Genomic DNA, 17,313 nt, shown 5'->3' on the forward strand with positions numbered 1-17,313 from the left:
TTTTAAAAAATGAAGGCAAAATAAAGAACTTTACAGACATTCAGGTGTTGAAGCAACTCATTACCAGCACACCCACATTATAAGGAATTTTAAAAGAAATTCTTCAGGCAGAGGTAAATAATATCAGATGGAAGTCTGGCTATACATAGAAATGAAGAACCCCAGAAATTTATAACAGCAAATAAGATATTTTTTCTTATTAAAATCTCTTTAAAAAGATAATTTGCTGTTTGAGCAGACATGATAACTGTGTGTCTATTATATCTATAAAATTTAAATGCATGACAGCAAATTAAATCCAACATAAGCAAAAGAAGGAAAATAATAATGATCAGAATGGAAATCAATGAAATAGAAAAAAAAAGAAAAGAAAAAGAGAAAAACAATGAAACCAAAAGCTGGTTCTTTGAGATAATCAATAAAATGAATAAAACTATAGTCAGGCTGATTAGGATAAAAAGAGGACACAAATTACCAATATCAAGAATGAGAATGCATCCGTTTGACAGACCTGGAGTAGTTCCTGTCTGCTGCTAAGGTTTCCACTAGAGATGCAAGAAAAAAGTGTCCTCGCGCTTTCTGTCTGTCTCATTATGGCAGTCAAGATTGAATGGGGGAGTACAGGGAAAAAACAGAAGAATTTCTGCAACTCAGAAGTAACCTTGTCAACAATGAAATCTTGTTTTACTCCAAAAAAAAAAAAAAAAGAGAAAGGTGGCATCTCTAGAGATTCTATAGATATTAAAAGATAATAACGAATACTATGAACAACTTTATGCCAATAAATTTGACAACTTAATTGGAATGGGGAAACTTTTTGGAAGGCAAAAGCTACCAAAACTCACTTAAGAAGAAATAGCCTGAATAGCCATATACCTATTAAAAATACTGAATTTATAGTTTTAAAATCGTTCCATAAAGAAAACTCCAGATTTAGATCATTTTGTTGCAGAAGTCTTCCAAACATTAAAAAAAGCAATTATACCAACAATACCAAAAATACAAACTCTTCTAGAATATGGAAGTGAAAGAAATGCATACCAACTCATTCAAAGAGACCAGCACTACCCAAATACCAAACCAGAAAAGACATTACAAGAAAAGAAGTCTGTAGACCAATATCACTCATAAATATAGATGCAAAAATTTTAAAGCAAATTTTAGCAAATCTGATCTGACAAGGTGTAAAAGAAGTACATCATGGCCATGTGGAATTTATCCCAAGAATGCTGCCTTAACATCCCCAAATCAATCCATTTAATTCACCATATTAACAAACTAAAAAGGAAAAAAAACATAGTATCATCTCAATAGATGTAGAAAAAAAGCACTGGATACAGTCCCACATCTATAGTTGAAGAAAACTCTCAGGACACGAGGAGTAGAATGGAACTTCCTCTGCCTAATAGAAAGCATCTATGAGAACCTAGTGAACATTATACAAAATTAACTTAAAATAGATCACAGATCTAAATGTAAAAACTAAAACTCTAAATACCTAGAAGAAAACATGGGAGAAAACCTTTGCAGCAGACCTCAGAATAAGAAGAGCCAGAAGAGTCATTGACTGGAAGGACTCTGCCATCTTTGGAAAAGTCAAGATTGGAGGCAGCCTGGGCAGGTCAAACAAGTGGATTTTCTTCTGCTGCCCCCTCTATAGAGGCCCTTGGAAGCATGGTATCTCTTCTTCGTACTCGGTGCTTAATAGCCCTTGAAGGCAGTAGTGTGTCTCCACCAAGACAAAGCAGCCAGTATAGGTGCAGTTTCAAGGGGGCCAGTCATTGTCGGTGGCACCATGCTAGAATGCAAGGTGCAGAGAGCAGGAACACAGGAGGTGCTGTATCTGTACATGAGGGTGCACACTACTTGAGGTCAGGTAAGCTTTCACAGTTGGATTATGGTGCTCTGCTCATCAGAGGCAAGGCCAGGATCTGAGTCTACGTGGGGCAAGTGGAGTATGTGTGGGAAACATACATGTATTAACACCATACTATGTTACACACTTGATGTGTGTTGTCTCATTTCATTCATATAGTGATCCTGGTAATGGGTATTATTATTCTCATGTCATAGGATCGTAGAAGTTATGTAACTGCTAAACGCTGCCGATGCTCAGATTAGTCTGATCACTGTTGTGTGTGTGTGTATTTTCCATTATATCATCTGTCTCCATAAAAGCAAGAAGGGTTTTGCTAGCTTGCAAAGAATAATGTGAATCTCTCTGCAGGACTTGAAAGTATAAGCCCAGAGAAGTTTTCTCTCTTTATGAAAAAGCAATTGTTAAAAATTCTTGGCAAATCTCAAGTGTCCTACATGTTTGGGGGTGAGGCCGTGCATCTGCCTACATTGGGAATACCTGAATTGTGTCCTCCATGAGTGTTTCTTAGCAAAAGTTGTGAGGGTGATTCCATCTTTGGCCTCGAAATAAAAGAGATTTATGAACAAATACGGTGTTGGTGATTGCAGGTGAAGTGAGTCCTCAGCATCACCAGCCAAAGAAGTGATGGAAAACAACAAATCATGATGCTACAGAAGAGTTTTGTGACTCATTCAGAGAATCCATTTCTGATCACAGCCTATCTGCAGAACAGTTTTACAATGCTGATGGAAGTCTGGCATTGCTTGTAAAGTTAATTCTGACACATTCAGGGAAGGAGCAGTGAATCAAGTACCTGTGATTTTCAGCAGAGGGACAAACTATTCCTGTACTGATAACAGTAGGTAGATTCCCCCAAAATAATACCTTCATTGTCCTAGTTCTTCCAAAGTGGGCACACATCAACTAGTGGTTTTCACAGTAGAAGCTAATGCACCGATAGAAGACTTATTTCATCCTTACTGGTTTTATTATCCTGTGGCTTGTATAGTGAAAGATTTGTTAAGGGCATCTGATATCTTTTAAAAAGTTTTTTTTATCATTAAGAATTTTTAAAAAACCCACTAAAGTCAAGACATTCCTTATCCAGATTCAGTGATTAGCAAGATTTAGCCATATTTGCTCCATGTATCTCTTTTTTTCCCCATTAATGAATATCTTCACCTCTACTTTCCTGAAAGATCTTTTTCAGTGAAAAGTCATTTTAGAACCTTTGTTAGGTCCTTGATGGCTAAGATAAGCTTAATACTCTTATTAGGTATTTAAAGCCTTGTTCAATCAGGATCGAGCCTCCCCTTGTAGCTTTCTCTCCCAAGAGACTTGCATGAATTCTACGTTGTAGACAATTTTAATTTAGTATAGTCCCTGAATACATATTGAAAATTTCTTCCCTGCTTATGCCATTTTTTCCTTTCCTTTTTTTTTTTTTTTTAAAGATTTATTAGAGAGAGAGAGAGCACATGAGTAGGGGGAGAGGGAGAGGGAGAATCTCAAGCAGACTCCCTGCTGAGCATGGAGCCTGATGTAGGGCTCCATCCCATGACCCTGAGATCATGGCCTGAGCTGAAATCAGGAGTCGGACGCTTAACTGAGCCACCCAGGTACCCCTATGCCATTTTTTTCTGTCTAGTGCTTTCCTTCACTCTATTTCTGGCAAGCCAATTCCTGCCCACTGGGTAGACCCTGGCTATCTGGTCATTTAACAGCCAAACTACATTTCCCAGCCTCCCTTGCAGTTAGGGGTGGGTGTAACTGAGTTGTACCACTTCCAGGCCTTGCTTATATAAACCTGCCAATTTACTTTCCCCCTAGTGTCTTGTCTGCCTGCAAACTGTATGTAAATATCAGAACAGCTCTGTTATGCAAGTCAAATATGGAAGGTGGCAGAGCCTTTAGCTGTCTTGTCCGTGAAAGATTGAGTGGCACAGTCTCTCCCCCATGATTTTGAACTTTTCATGCATTAGAAAAAATTACTATTGTGTCAAGCTTACCACATTGGGGGATTTCTGTCTTAGGGTAGCTAGTGTATCTTAACAAATGTATATCTGTCCTTCAAGTCTGGTTCAAATTTTCTCTTTTCTTTCACATCTACCTTTATTGCTCCAGGCAAAAGTGATGCCTCCCTCCTTTTAATTATCACAGCATAGAGTTCTGAATTTTATGTTGATTTTATTGTATGTACTCCAAGCCACCTCAACATCCTGCCCACCTGCCTCCTGAAATTGTCCCTGTACCCACACCTATGCTGTCTTACTTTCCATAAGTCCCTTGGAGGAACAGGAAGTGCCCCTCCTCATGTCTTAGACCAGGCCCCGCCCTCGAAACCCATCCCCCTCTTGCTGCTCAGGGATCCTGTTCTGCTGTGTCTGCCTGGGATTGCAAATTTTCCCTGAACTGGTTCTGTAGCATTTGACGACACGCATTGTTACTCGCTTCAGAGAACCCATTTTCCTTCGGCTCCTGTGGCTGCATCAGTCAGGATAGGCCAGGTTACGCTACAGTAACCCCGTGAGTGATCCTCAAATCTCAGTACTTGCGATTTATTTCTCAATTGTGCTCTATGTTCTAGGCCAGCCGCAGATCTGCTCTGTGTCCTCATCATTCTGGGCACTCTGTGGAATGTGGTCCCTCTTCTATCAGAGGGAAAAAAAGAGATCACAGAGAAGCACATACCAGCTTGTAAAGCTTTCCACCAGCAAGTGAGTAACACAGGTCCCCTGTGCTCACATGGCCCAGCCTGATGTCAGTGAGGCGTCATGTGGAGTCCCTCCCAGGCAGGACAGGGTGACAATCCAATCCACCACAACACTGCCTTCCCTCGCCTGTCCCCCTTCCTTGTCTCCTTGGTGGTGTCTAGTCCCCTGAATTCAAACTTGCATGTCAGATACAGCCCACATGTTCATGTTGCTTGACCTGCTTAGGGTTTTCTAATTGCTTTTTACTGTTTAAAAACTGGATGATCTCACCCGCGGGCTACGGGTATCACTTTTCTTGAAGAATCTGAAGATGGGGCAGGCCTGGGCAGCATGCACCTGTGGTAGCCTCTGCTGGAGCTAGGCTATGGCTGCCCTGTTTAGATGGACTTGTGCGCTACAGTTGGACACGTTCTTCTTTTGTGTTTATAGTTCGAGTTGCTGCCAGCCTGCTTGGCATCCCTGTTTGTTAGGCCTTCTTTAAATGCTAACTAACGACCCTACAGTTTCCTCCTTGGCCTCTAGTCTACTTACTCTGCATATTCTCCTGGAAGGAACTTCTTTTGCCCTGTGGCTTCAGTTTCAGTGCTAATCCACACCATCCTCTCTGTCTACCCACGAATGGGTTACATTAGGTCCTCATCACCTTTCACATGGCTAATTTTGTCAGCCTCCTACCTGCTCGCCTAGCCTCTAGTCTGGCAGGAGCTCTGATCTATCCCCAATAATGAATGCCATGATCTATTATAAAGTGCACATCTGGTTCCGTAAGCACTCCTACCCTTCCCTACCATGCATTTCTCTGACATACCACTGCGATGGAACTGAGCCCGGTCTCCTTAAGGGGGCTATCCTCCGGGCCCTGCCATCTTCTCATGTCTGTCTTCTTGCTTCCACTCTTGTGCTTTATGATTTGGTCACATGGAATTACTTCAATAAGCTGTACTCTCGTTCCAGGTCTCTGTATGTGCCACCTTTTTGTTCAGTGTGGGAGCATCTCCTCCTCTTGGAAGCCTTCCTTGACTGCTCCCCACCCTTACCCACACTGGGCTAGCTGTCCTATCTGATGCTTCAGAATCACCTCGTATCTTCTCTACCATATTCCTTAGTACCCTTCATTGTAATCACGTTTTAATTTCTCCACTTCTCCAAATAAATGGTGTTAGGGGCTGAATATCGTCCCCCCATCCTCCTCTCACCAAAGTCATATGTTGAAGTCCCAATCCCCAGTACTTCAGAATGAAACCATATTGGGAGATAAGCTCTTCAAAGCAGTGATTACATTAAAACAAAGCAATTAGGGTGGGACCCTAATCCAGTCTGACTGGTGTCTTTGTAAAAGGGATGTGTGCTCGCAGAGGAAGACCAGGGGAGGACACAGGGAGAAGACGGCCACCTGTCAGCCAAGGAGAGAGGCTTCTAAAGGCAGACTTGCAGATGCCTTGATCTTGGATTTCCAACCTGCAGAACTATGAGAAAATAAATTGTTGTTGTGTAAGCCACCCCACTCTGGTATTTTGTTATGGTAGCCCTAGTGAACTAGTACAGATGGTAAGGAATTTGAGGACTGGTTCAAGTCTTTTTCTTTTGGTATTCTTATCATATGCTCCAAAGCCTGTCATGTAGTAAAGGCAAAATAAACATTTATGGAATCTATCTGTTGATAAATTGACTGATAAATGGGTAAGCGAATTTGATATTAATGAAGTCCATTTTGAGAATTATTTTGAGATGACACATTTGAACGTAACTAAGGAGCCCTATTATGAAAAGACTTGCAAATCACAGATATGCATGAAAAATGCGTTGGTTAGTAAATAAGAGGGTCATATCCTAACAGTGTTTTGTGTTTATAGTAGCTTTTCTCTCAGAAACGAAAAAGGCTCTGGCTCCTCTGGGAACAGCAGTAAGAGGCACCAGGATTTGGGAACTTTTAGGGAACCCGTGGTGTGAGGGGACAGGCGGCTGGCCTGGGACTTGAGGAAGCCTGTGCGCTGGCCAACACCAAGTGCTCTGCTGGCTGGTGGAGCGCCGAGTCCTGCTACCCGTCCTTTGGGATGATCCTTACAAAACCCCGTTGACATTACTCAGCCACACTTGCTCCAGATTGACAGTTGCACCTGGAATGCGCCTTCTGAAATGGCAGTGGAGGGAAAGAAATGGCAGATTTGAGGAGAGAAGAAAGATCACTCTGTCAGAATTTTATATGACAACAAGCATCTGGGCAAGAAGTTTCTGCAGGGTCAATCAGACATCCAGATGTTTTCTAACCATAAACACGACAATATCTGGAAACATCTGGGTGGTGAGTGGAAAAGCTTGTGTTTTTCTACATGTGTGGCAGATTTGGGCAACCCCAGCCAGGAACAGGCTTGGTCAGAAGGAAGCAGATGAACTGTTGCCACATTCTCCGCAGGTTGCACTGGATTGGAAGAGGCTGGGTTTGGCCAGAGTTGTGGTTTACCAGGCACGTGCACACACACACACACACACACATGCAGTCCGAGGCTGCTTATGTGGATCCAGAGAGACTGCATGCTAGGAGAGTTCCAGAGCGAGGAAGACTCCCTTTGGGACTGAAGTATGCCAGGCAGCAGCCTACTAGACCCACAGCGTTCGATGCATCGAGCCATCCCAACCCGTGCACAAGATGGTGACCGGTATTGGTGACTGGCAGCAGCGACAGCCAGAGAACACAGAAGGATAGTGTGCTCAGAGAAAGAACAGTAGGATCAGGTCAGTGGTAAACATATTGGTGGTCAAGGTGGTTGACATGAACGGGAGTCAGAAGACAGGCTTAAGTTTCAGTTCTTAGGAGACAACATTGCCTGCAGTGAACAAAGAGGACTCACAAGGAAACAGGAATCCTGGATCACAACCCCATCTCACCATGAATTCCTGGAGTTTTGGGTTCTTCAGACTTGAGAGGGTCCTGAGACCAGATTAAGTGATGCTATCATTCCCATTCATTCAATCTTCATCCACTTGATCATATTTATTGAATGCCTACGATGTATGGATCAAGAATTCCAATAGTTACTGGGGATTAAATAGGAAACTTCTAGTCTATGGAGGATGTAGAGAAAATAGGCCCTTACAGTACAGTGGAACAAGTGCTCTGATGAGGGAGCTGTGTGGGGCCATGAGCACTCACCCAGGCCTGACACCTCCCTACCTCCTGGAGGAAGTGGTATCCATGTGAAGATCTGAAGGATGAGTGGAACTGAGCCAGGGAAAAGGAGGGTTAAGGAGTTCACCAGAAGAGGGGGCACAGCTGCAAAGCAGCTCAGAGGAGGAAGAGTCAATCGTTCAGAGAGGCTGGACTATTTGGTGGGAGAAACGTGGCAGGAGACATCAATACGGCTGGGTCCTGGGAGAATTTGTTCCTCCTGGTGGTGGGGATGGAGCACTGGCAGGCTGAGTTTATGGGCTAAAGCTCAGAATATAGAGCAGCGCAGGAGGTGAAGGTTAGGGAATCGCTTATATATAAATATCACCGGCCTGAGAATTAGTGAAATCCCTACCAGAGAGTGTCCAGAGTGAGAAGGCAGAACCCAGGACAGAATCCTGAGAATCCTCAACATTTAAGGGATGGGCAGGGTGGCAGGGGAACCTGAGGCCAGCTGGCATGGGCAGCCAGAGAGCTGGGAGGAGAATCAGGAGAGGTGGCAGTGCGGTCGGTCCGCAAAGGAAGAGCAGGTTTGAAGGTCAGGGTCATGCTTAACTGTGTAAAAGGGGCTGAGAAATCAAGTCAAATAATTGAAAAAAAAATGCCTACTAAGCATTTGGGGATCATGGTGAGGTCAGAAGCCTTTTTTTTTTTTTTTTTTTTACTAGTGAATACGATTTAAATTGCCTTAAACAACAAGCAAACCGACACTCCAGCCATTGGCGACTGCAAATCTAGGGTGCAGCCATGAACCACTCATACCCTTGCTAATAAAAAGGGTGCACATTGCACACTCTGCTCTCCTTCTTGTCCTTGCAGCTGCTAAACTGGGGGCTTTTGAACCTCTTCTTGACAGTCATGTAGCGTTCCTGGATCCTGCCGCCATGCGGTTTGGTGCACTCAGACCAGGCTGTCCACGGGCGCATCCTGCAGCCTGGGAACTGCTTGCCATCAGACTCTTACCGCAGCTGCTCACTCCTCCAGCTCTCGGGCTTCCCTCCAGCGCAGCTTCTGGATGGATGGATTTTTCAGGCATTTCCAGATGTGGCACTTTTTCTACTGCACAGGGTGCACCTCCAAACTGAGGCTCTATTTGGATCCCTCAGTGTAGGGAGGGAGTAGAGAGGAGGAAGGAGAGAGAAAACAGTGTTGCAAACTTTTTAAAGAAATCTGGTCATGATGGCGAGAAAGAGATCCTACCAGAACCAGAGGACTTTGGTATGGAGGCACATTTAAGATGAAAGAAGAATGTATTTGAATATCACTGAGTGCCTTGGGGAGCTGAGACAGTTCAGCAGGGATGGGAGTGGGTCCCAGTGTTTAAAGGAGTAGAAGGTGTGCACCACCTTACAGCAAGACCGGAACTCGTTTAGATGCTGTGTGGTTGTAAGGGACTGGAGCCCTGGGGCCAGACCGCGTAGATTTAGCCCCACGACTGCTATCTCCCGGCTGTGTGCCCGTCAGCAAGTCACTTAAACTCCCTACGCCTCAATTTCTTCACCTGCGACAATGGGACTTACCTTGTAAGGCTATTTGAGATATCACGTTCCATAATGTACATAAAAGTGTTAGCACAGTGCTTGGTAAGTACTTTCTTAACATGACTGCTTCAGGAGGATGGCTGCTGGTTAGGAGCCTGGCCATAGAGGGCAGGGGATAGGAGCCTCCCCATGTCATCCTCTAGCTTGATGGGGTGAGGCCTCCTTCTCTCTGCTCTGCTCGCTGCTCTTGCCCAGTCCCGGAAGCCACACAGCCCTTGTTGATCTCTGTGATCTCTATTGTACTTACTGTGCGGGGCCTCTGACAGGGATAGTGGCTGGGGACACGCCTACTGGCATCTCAGCCTTGCATCGTAGGTGATACCTCAGGGGGAAACCACAGCTTTGTACCTCTTTGCTGGAAAGCCCAGCTGCCTGTTTTTCTGTAGACCAGGATTGCCCTTAAAGGGAATGCGCATTGGCCTCCTGGAACTGTAAGGTACTTCTGCAGTGGTTCCTTTGTGTTTGAGCATCGCCACAATACAATATATAATGTGATGGAACAAGAAGGGAGCACCCCAAGGGAGGGCAAGGCCAAGCCTTGCTAAGTCAAATTCTCCGCTTTCTTTCACTTTTGCTGCCTGCCCCAGTTTCTTCCCAGCAGTGACTGAGGGTGCCTCCCCCCGCCCCACCCCCCACCTCCCCAAGCCTCCAATTAGAGAGCTAGATAGGCTTCTTCCCACGGAATCAGACAGGGAGCCAAAGAAGGAGCTGGGGGCTGGGTTGAGAATCCAGTGCCTAGAGAGGAAAATGAGGCTCAAGGTCACTCAGTGAGTAATTCAGTGGCCAGTCCAGGACTCAAAACTTGGACCTCCTACCTCCTGCTACAATGCTTTTTTCAGAGCTTCTCCCAGTAGATGATGAGGATTTTAGTAATCCACCCATCTCCCTTTAGCCTGACTGTTGCTGACTTACTCATCCCAAATGCTCTGCACACCTCCTGTGAGTCAGGTCCTTTCTAGGCACTGGGGACATATCAGCAAACCAGAAATCAATCTCTCTTCTTGCAGGGCTGACAGTTCAGTGAAGGGAGACAGATAATAAATATGACAAACAAATAAAGGATAGGAATATCCTCCACAACGTCTCCCCAGGGAACATTTTCTCAATAGAATGCCGCTTGAATTATCAAAGCCCAATTTCCTGGAATGTATGTAACTCTTAATACAATGTGTTGTGGGTTTTTTTTTTTTTTTGGTCAATGATGATATAGAAAAACACACACATGTGACCCCCAAACTCCATACAACATTTAAACTAAATGATTTGTAGGAATAGTTTTGAGTTACAGTCTAAAAACAATTCCTAGAAAGTCAGAATTTGTTTAAAGGCACGCGGAGTGTCGGCATGAGGTGCATGCCTTGGTTGTTGTTAGAGCTAAGAGAGGGGCCACAGCACATCAAGCAACTCTTCTGACGAACATAGTAATTTTTTGGTGATCAGGAAGCAATACTTGCAGCATCCTAACATGCATATACTATATATGTGGATATATAAATGTTTTAGACTGTATTAGTTACATTTTAAGAAATCGGTTGGGATTTTTGGGTTGATAAGTTTTCCCAAATGAAGTTATGGGAAATAAGCTTGTGCTGAAGGCTCATATTTAAGAATCTATCCTGTTCATTACATTGTGGGAAGGTGAGAGGTGTTATAAGCTCTTAGGGCCATATTTATTGCATTTTCTCATAGCAATGTCTGGCTGGGACTATGGTTGTAGTCTCAGTGTTCCCTTGGGTGACAGATTCCTTTCGTGGGGGAGCTAGCACAGAAAATGGTCTTTAAGTCAAAGAGGTTTAGGTGGACACCCTGGCCATGAACATGTCCTCCACTAGGAAGCTCGGTGATGATGACCATGGCTACTTGCAAAATAGATTCAACAGGAAGAGCAAAATGATCCCCTTGTCAAGTTCAATGCCTGACTACTTTTGCCAGGAGGGGTGGCCCAGTTCCATGAGCCTTTTTTTTTTTTTTTTTTTTGAATGGTAGCTATGGAATGGTAGGAAGTCTCCCACAAAGGATTTCCTTTGGTCATTGTTGTTTTTTTGCTTAGAAAAAACATGCAGTGGAGGAGGGACAAGAATCTCCCTCCCTTTGTGAATTCTGTGATTCAGAGCTTAAAAGGCTAGTGGCAGGATCTGGGTCATAAACTCGGTTCCCTTCTTGTGTGGGGCCTTGTGCTTCACACGCCTGTCCCTTTAAATGTTGGGACGAGAGCCCTCATTCTGTCCTATTCTTATATTTGGTCACATGAGTGAAAGGTGTTTTCCTTGAGGTTAGATTCTGTACTAAGGGAAGTACCAAGTACTGGAATAACCAAATCTCAAATTTTAGCTCTGTAAAGACTTGAAAGGTCACTGGGTTCCATCCCCTTCTCAAAGCAAAACCCCCCTCCTACTCCCAGAGCCAGCTATGTGAGAGTGTTTGCTCTGGGCACAGCTGAGTGAGACGAATGTATTAGTCAGGGTTCTCCAGAGAAACACAACCGACAGGATATGTATATGTATAGGAGGAAATTTACTTTAAGGATTGGCTCATGCAATTATGGAGGTGGACAAGTCCAACATATGCAGGGTAGACCACAAACTGAAGACCCAGTATTGTGGTCTGAATGTCGGTCCCTCCCAAATTCATAGGTCGAAATCCTAATGTCCAGGAGGCAGAACCCTCGTGAATGGGCTCAGTGTCCTTATACAAGAGCTGAGAGAGATCCCACCGCTTCTGCCAGGTGATGAAAAGTCGACAGCCAGGAAGAGGGCCCTCACCCAACCCTACAGGCACCTTGATTTTGGACTTCTAGCCTCCAGAACTGTGACAAATGAATTTGTTGTTTATAAGCCACCAGTCTGTGGCATTTTGTTACAGCATCCCAAACAGACTAATGCTGCAATTCAGGAATGAAGGCCATCTGCTGGCAGAGTCCCCTTCTTGCTCAGGGGAGGTCGGTCCTTTGGTCAATTGAGGCCTTCGACTTATTGGATGAGGCCCACCCACATTATGGAAGACAGTTTGCTTTACTCAAAGACCACTGATTTAGATTTACATCTCATCCCAGAACACCCTCACAGAGACATCTTGAATAGCGTTTGACTAAATATCTGGGCACAGTGGCCCAGCCAAGTTTACACACACACACACACACACACACACACACACACACACACACACACGGATTGAACTCCCCCTGTGCAGATGGAAATGAAGAGCAAACCTTGTGTGGGGAGGGTATCTCCTCAGTGCTTTCTGCCTAGAAAAACGGGTGGGCAAAGGATATGACACCTGGGCCTGGATACTGATTAGGAGCGACCTTGGCTTCAGAGCTTTTTAAAAGCTGGTGTTAGCCAGCTGCAGAACTTCCTGCATCCCTCAATTTGCATGGGGATTGAAAAGGACAATTAACTGGGGTGTGTGTGTGTGTGTGCACACGTGTGCACGTGTGAAAAGTGTGCACCCATCCACACATGTGAAGCAGTGTAACAAAGGTTAGCTGGTGCATGGACTGGGGAGCCACACTGACCATTGGAATCCCAGCTTTGCCCCTGACTTACTGTGTAACTGTGGGCAAGCTACTTACCCTTTCTGTGCTTAACCTACTGTAAACATCATCATCATACACAATGCATGTCAATTGTTGTCATGATTACTTTTTTAAAGAGTTTATTTATTTGTCAGAGAGCACAAGGGGGGTGGGCGGCAGACAGAGCAGCTGAGAGGGAAGCAGGCTCCCCATTGAGCAAGGAGCCCGATGTGGGACTTGATCCCAGGACTCTGGGATCATGACCTGAGCTGAAGCCTCAGGAGAAGCTTCATATGTCAATATATGTCATATAAGCTCAGATGCTTAACCTACTGAGCCGCCCAGGCTTCCCTGTCATGATTATTTTTAAGCAAAGTCCAAAACTCTACTAACATAGTGTTGCAGAGCCCATGCTGGATACTGCTTCATAAGATGTATGCTTTTGGTACTTCATTAATGAAACTCCTTTGGACAGGATCTAGATCCTATCTGTCTTGAATTAAATTAATTTTTTTTAGTAAACAGTGTTATAGCAAGATGCTGGCTTGACATTGGAATAAATTCAGCATTTTGGGTTTGCAAGGATCACCTGCAGACACGCAGCCTTTCAGCTGGGGAGAGGGGCATGCAGGCAGCTTCTCTGCTTGCTTGTGCACATACTCGGCCAACATGTTGCTGGCCACCTGAGGCTCAGGTGTGCTCGAGGCTGCTGGAACGAGAGCGCAGATAATGACAGCTGGTGGGCTCCAGTGTGATCCGGCTCCTTCTCCCTGATAAATGGCTTCACAGATGTTGCCAGCTTCATGCTCAATTAATCTCAGTTGAATTGATCATCCAGTTATAAAGAAAACCATTAGCAATAAGGCAAAACTTCCCAAAGAGCTTTTATGGGGAGGAGGAAAGGAAGTGAATTGGTTTTTTAAAGAAATTAAGATGATGAACCATGTTTGAAAAGAACACAGCACCAGCCTTCTCTCTCCCCAGCTGACTCAGCCCTAAGGGGGTGGGATAATAAAGTAATTTTTTTCACCTATTCGTCTTAGAAATCATTAAAAGGAAATCTCTTTTAAATAAGCAAGCACATATAAGGCTTATCCTGTGCCAGACTTTATTTGAAGCTGAGAAACTTTACACATACTGTTATCAACTTATTTAGATTTCCAACAATGCAGTTGGAACAACAAATGGTATTATTTTTCACCTGTTTTACAGATGAGGAATCTAAAAAAAAAAGCTTAAGTAACTTGTCCAGCATTACAAGTGGCTGAAGTGGGATCTTAAGTCTGTGCTCTTTGGGCATTTGCTCCATGTGTTACATCACTCTACTTTTGGGGGGACCCAGACTCCCAACGGGGCCAGTCCCCTTGCCCCACCTTTCCTTCAGGTGCTCATCACCAGATTCCTGACATGTTACATTCACATTTTTAATAGCACATGGATACCTTCAAAAAGTAACTCTTTTACTGTATATGTAATACATGTTCATTTTAGAAAAAAAGCAATAGAGAACCCTGGTGAGCAAACAAAAGAAAATAATAATTATTCATGCTCCTCCACTTATTATAACCCTTGTTAACATTTTGGTGTATATCCTTCTAGTTTTTTGTCTATGTACATCCTTTCCTTTTAAGCAACAGTGAGCTCATATGCATGCTGTTCTGTAATCAGGTTTTTCACCTAACAGTAGAATGTCTTTTCATTTAAATAAATACATTGCTATGACATCATTTTTAATTCTTAGAAAGTGTTCCACCATATGGAAACATTACAAATTACTCAACTAATCCTTGCTTTTTGAACAACTCACGTGTTTCCAAATTTTGAAATTAGAAATGAGCCTATTGTAAACATCCTTATAGCTCACCTCATAGGCACACTAAACATATTTTAATTAATTAAATTATTAATATTCATTAGTATTAATATTTTTAATGATCATTATAAATTCCCAATAGCTCAAAGGTTTATTTCCAAACCACCACCCTTCTGCATTTCAAGATACTGCTCTATTAATGAAGGTGATCATTGGGATCAGTAGCAAGTTCTCATCAGTTTTCATTAACATGAATCTTGATTTCATTAAAATTGTATGAATTCAACATTAAAACTGTTGTGAATTGTGTTTTAATTTTTTAGAAGATAACTGATGGCATATGAATAAAACATACAGAAAGTGGCATATTCTGACAAGCTCTCAGGAGGCCTCCCTGTAATTCCTCCTATGCAAGACCCCGGCGGGGTGGGAGACCAAGGCCCATGGATGTTGGTCTCTCTTTTCGTCATGCACTGGTTTGAGATTCAGGACTAATATTCCACGTTAGGGCAATGCCTCTGCCACTCCTTTGGTTCAGGCCCTCATTAACCTCTTCTGGAAATCTTTCCTCAGCCTCCTGCCTGGCTTCCTACCTCCTGGACCTTCCCCTCCCTAAAATGCACATTGCTACCAAATTTTTTTTTTTAAGATTTTATTTATTTATTTGACAGAGAAAGACACAGTGAGAGAGGGAACACAAGCAGGGGGAGTGGGAGAAGGAGAAGCAAGCTTCCCGCGGAGCAGGGAGCCCAATGCGGGGCTCGATCCCAGGACGCTGGGATCATGACCTGAGCTGAAGGCAGACGCTTAATGACTGAGCCACCCAGGCTACCAAATTTAGCTAACTCGCCAGGCTGATACTGCTCAAATAGCCAAAAACCTTCAGAATGGTTTCTCATTAAAGATTAAGATTAAGAGACGAAAGTGCAACAAAAGGTTTAGCCCAACTGTCAAGGTGTGTATCTCCCACCGTTCCAGAACACTCCCCCTGTCCAGGGCCAAAGCCTGTGCTCTGCCCCTCTATGTTGATTCAACAGATAGCAAAAGCTCCTGCCTACTGGGGGCGGGGGGGGGGGGGGGGGGCGGGTCCTGCTTCCCTAACCCACTTTCCAGAAGGTTTGGTCTAGGATTCAGGTAGTCAGGGGCCCTCTGGGTGGCAGCTGGCCATGAGGCACCTGTCCCCTCCCACAATGCACGCCTGCCCGTAGGCCACCTGCCCTTCTGGACCAAGAGCCAAGATTCTCCTAATTAAGAGTACTTCCTATCTCTCTCTCCTCACCCCAATCAGCTTAGATATATGTTTTCAGTGCCTCTAAAAGAATTGTATTCTTCCTCTAAAAATGTCTTAATTGGGGAAGCAGAAGTGGCAGGAATTTATAGTCAGATCAGCGGAAAGTATGACACTTGTTTTCTCATAGAAAAGGTGCTTGTGAGGAATTTTACCCTTATTAATATGACTCGGATGGAACTGAGCTTGAAAACAGATGAACTGAGCTTGCAGGGTATCTTTTAAGGATGTTGGGCTCTTGGGGAGAGTTGGTGGCTTATCATAACTTTGCATATTTTAAATGGTTTTATAAAAAAAATAATCGTTCTCTCTCTTTCCCTTCTGAGGTCCCATGCGCTTGTGTACTCAGAAATTGTGGACAGCATCACAGTGTTCCCATAGTTTGGCCTAAGGCATGGCACCTACTATGTGGGGGCAATTGAATGCAAAGATGGGGACACTTATTAAGTGTTGAGTATCTCAAACAGTGTTACCGAAATGAAAAATAGTACTTATATCATGGAGATGCAGGCCTAATGACCTGGTTCTTTAACTGGCATTTCTTTGTATAAATCTCTTCTATTTGGCTGATGCTTAAATGTACAGAATACTGTTGCTTAAGTAACCTCATTTTAACTCAGGGAAATGGATTCAGTGAAGTCAAGAGGCTGGTCCAAAGTCACGCTTCTTTTAAGTGGTCAGTGTTAGACTGACTTTAGATCCAGGTCTTTCCATTCATATGAGAGTGTGTTTTGCTAAGAGCTATTTCTGCGCCACTTTCTCATTGCCTGTATGTGCGGATTGCTTGCATTTGATGGAATTGCTAGCTAAAATCATGAGATTAAGTTTTCAATGTGAGCCCCCAAACTCCACCTTTCCCCAGTGTGGGTATCTGTGGGAAGGAATGGCTTATGAGTGTGGGCCTTGGTGGGGCCGTGGTGGGGGGTGGGAGGGGGTGGGGGTCACAGGCATTGGGACACAAAGTACAAATGTTAGGGCTTGGTTTCTTCAGTAGACCCCCTGCCCAACTGTACTTGTGGGACTGTTGGATGTCCACTGCGTAAGTGGGTCTCCATTCCAAAGAGTTTGGGTTCAGTCTCAGTTCAGGAGAATTTGGGAGGGTCCAGAGGGGAGAGGGAAATGGCAAAATGAATTTCCTATGGTGTTCTTGCCACTCTTCTTTCTTACCTTTAGTGGCCAGACAGTTCCTTAGGACAAAGCAGCAACAACGTTTACAGTGTTACTTGATTTGCAGATATTGCAGTTAACTAGGAATACATTTGAACCTTCCCTTCTTTATGCCAATATTTTGTTTTCCTGCTAGATTGCTAGTGAATGTCAAAAAAAAAAAAAGTGACATGGAAGAATAGGTTGACCTTAAAGGGGTCTACAATTATTGTCCTAAGCACTATTTGGGCGAAGTGTTGACCGTCTCACAGA

The 17,313-nt window shown here is 43.9% G+C and overlaps 1 non-coding gene across 1 annotated transcript; it reads left to right on the top strand.

Moving 5' to 3' along the window:
• Positions 1-492: 492 nt before the first annotated feature.
• On the top strand, positions 493-626 carry LOC113921191. Its single transcript, XR_003519587.1, has one exon. It is a non-coding gene; the product is annotated as a small nucleolar RNA SNORA31 (small nucleolar RNA).
• The last annotated feature ends 16,687 nt before the right edge of the window (positions 627-17,313 follow it).

Source organism: Zalophus californianus, chromosome 3, assembly GCF_009762305.2.
Source record: "Zalophus californianus isolate mZalCal1 chromosome 3, mZalCal1.pri.v2, whole genome shotgun sequence".
Lineage (NCBI taxonomy): Eukaryota > Metazoa > Chordata > Mammalia > Carnivora > Otariidae > Zalophus > Zalophus californianus.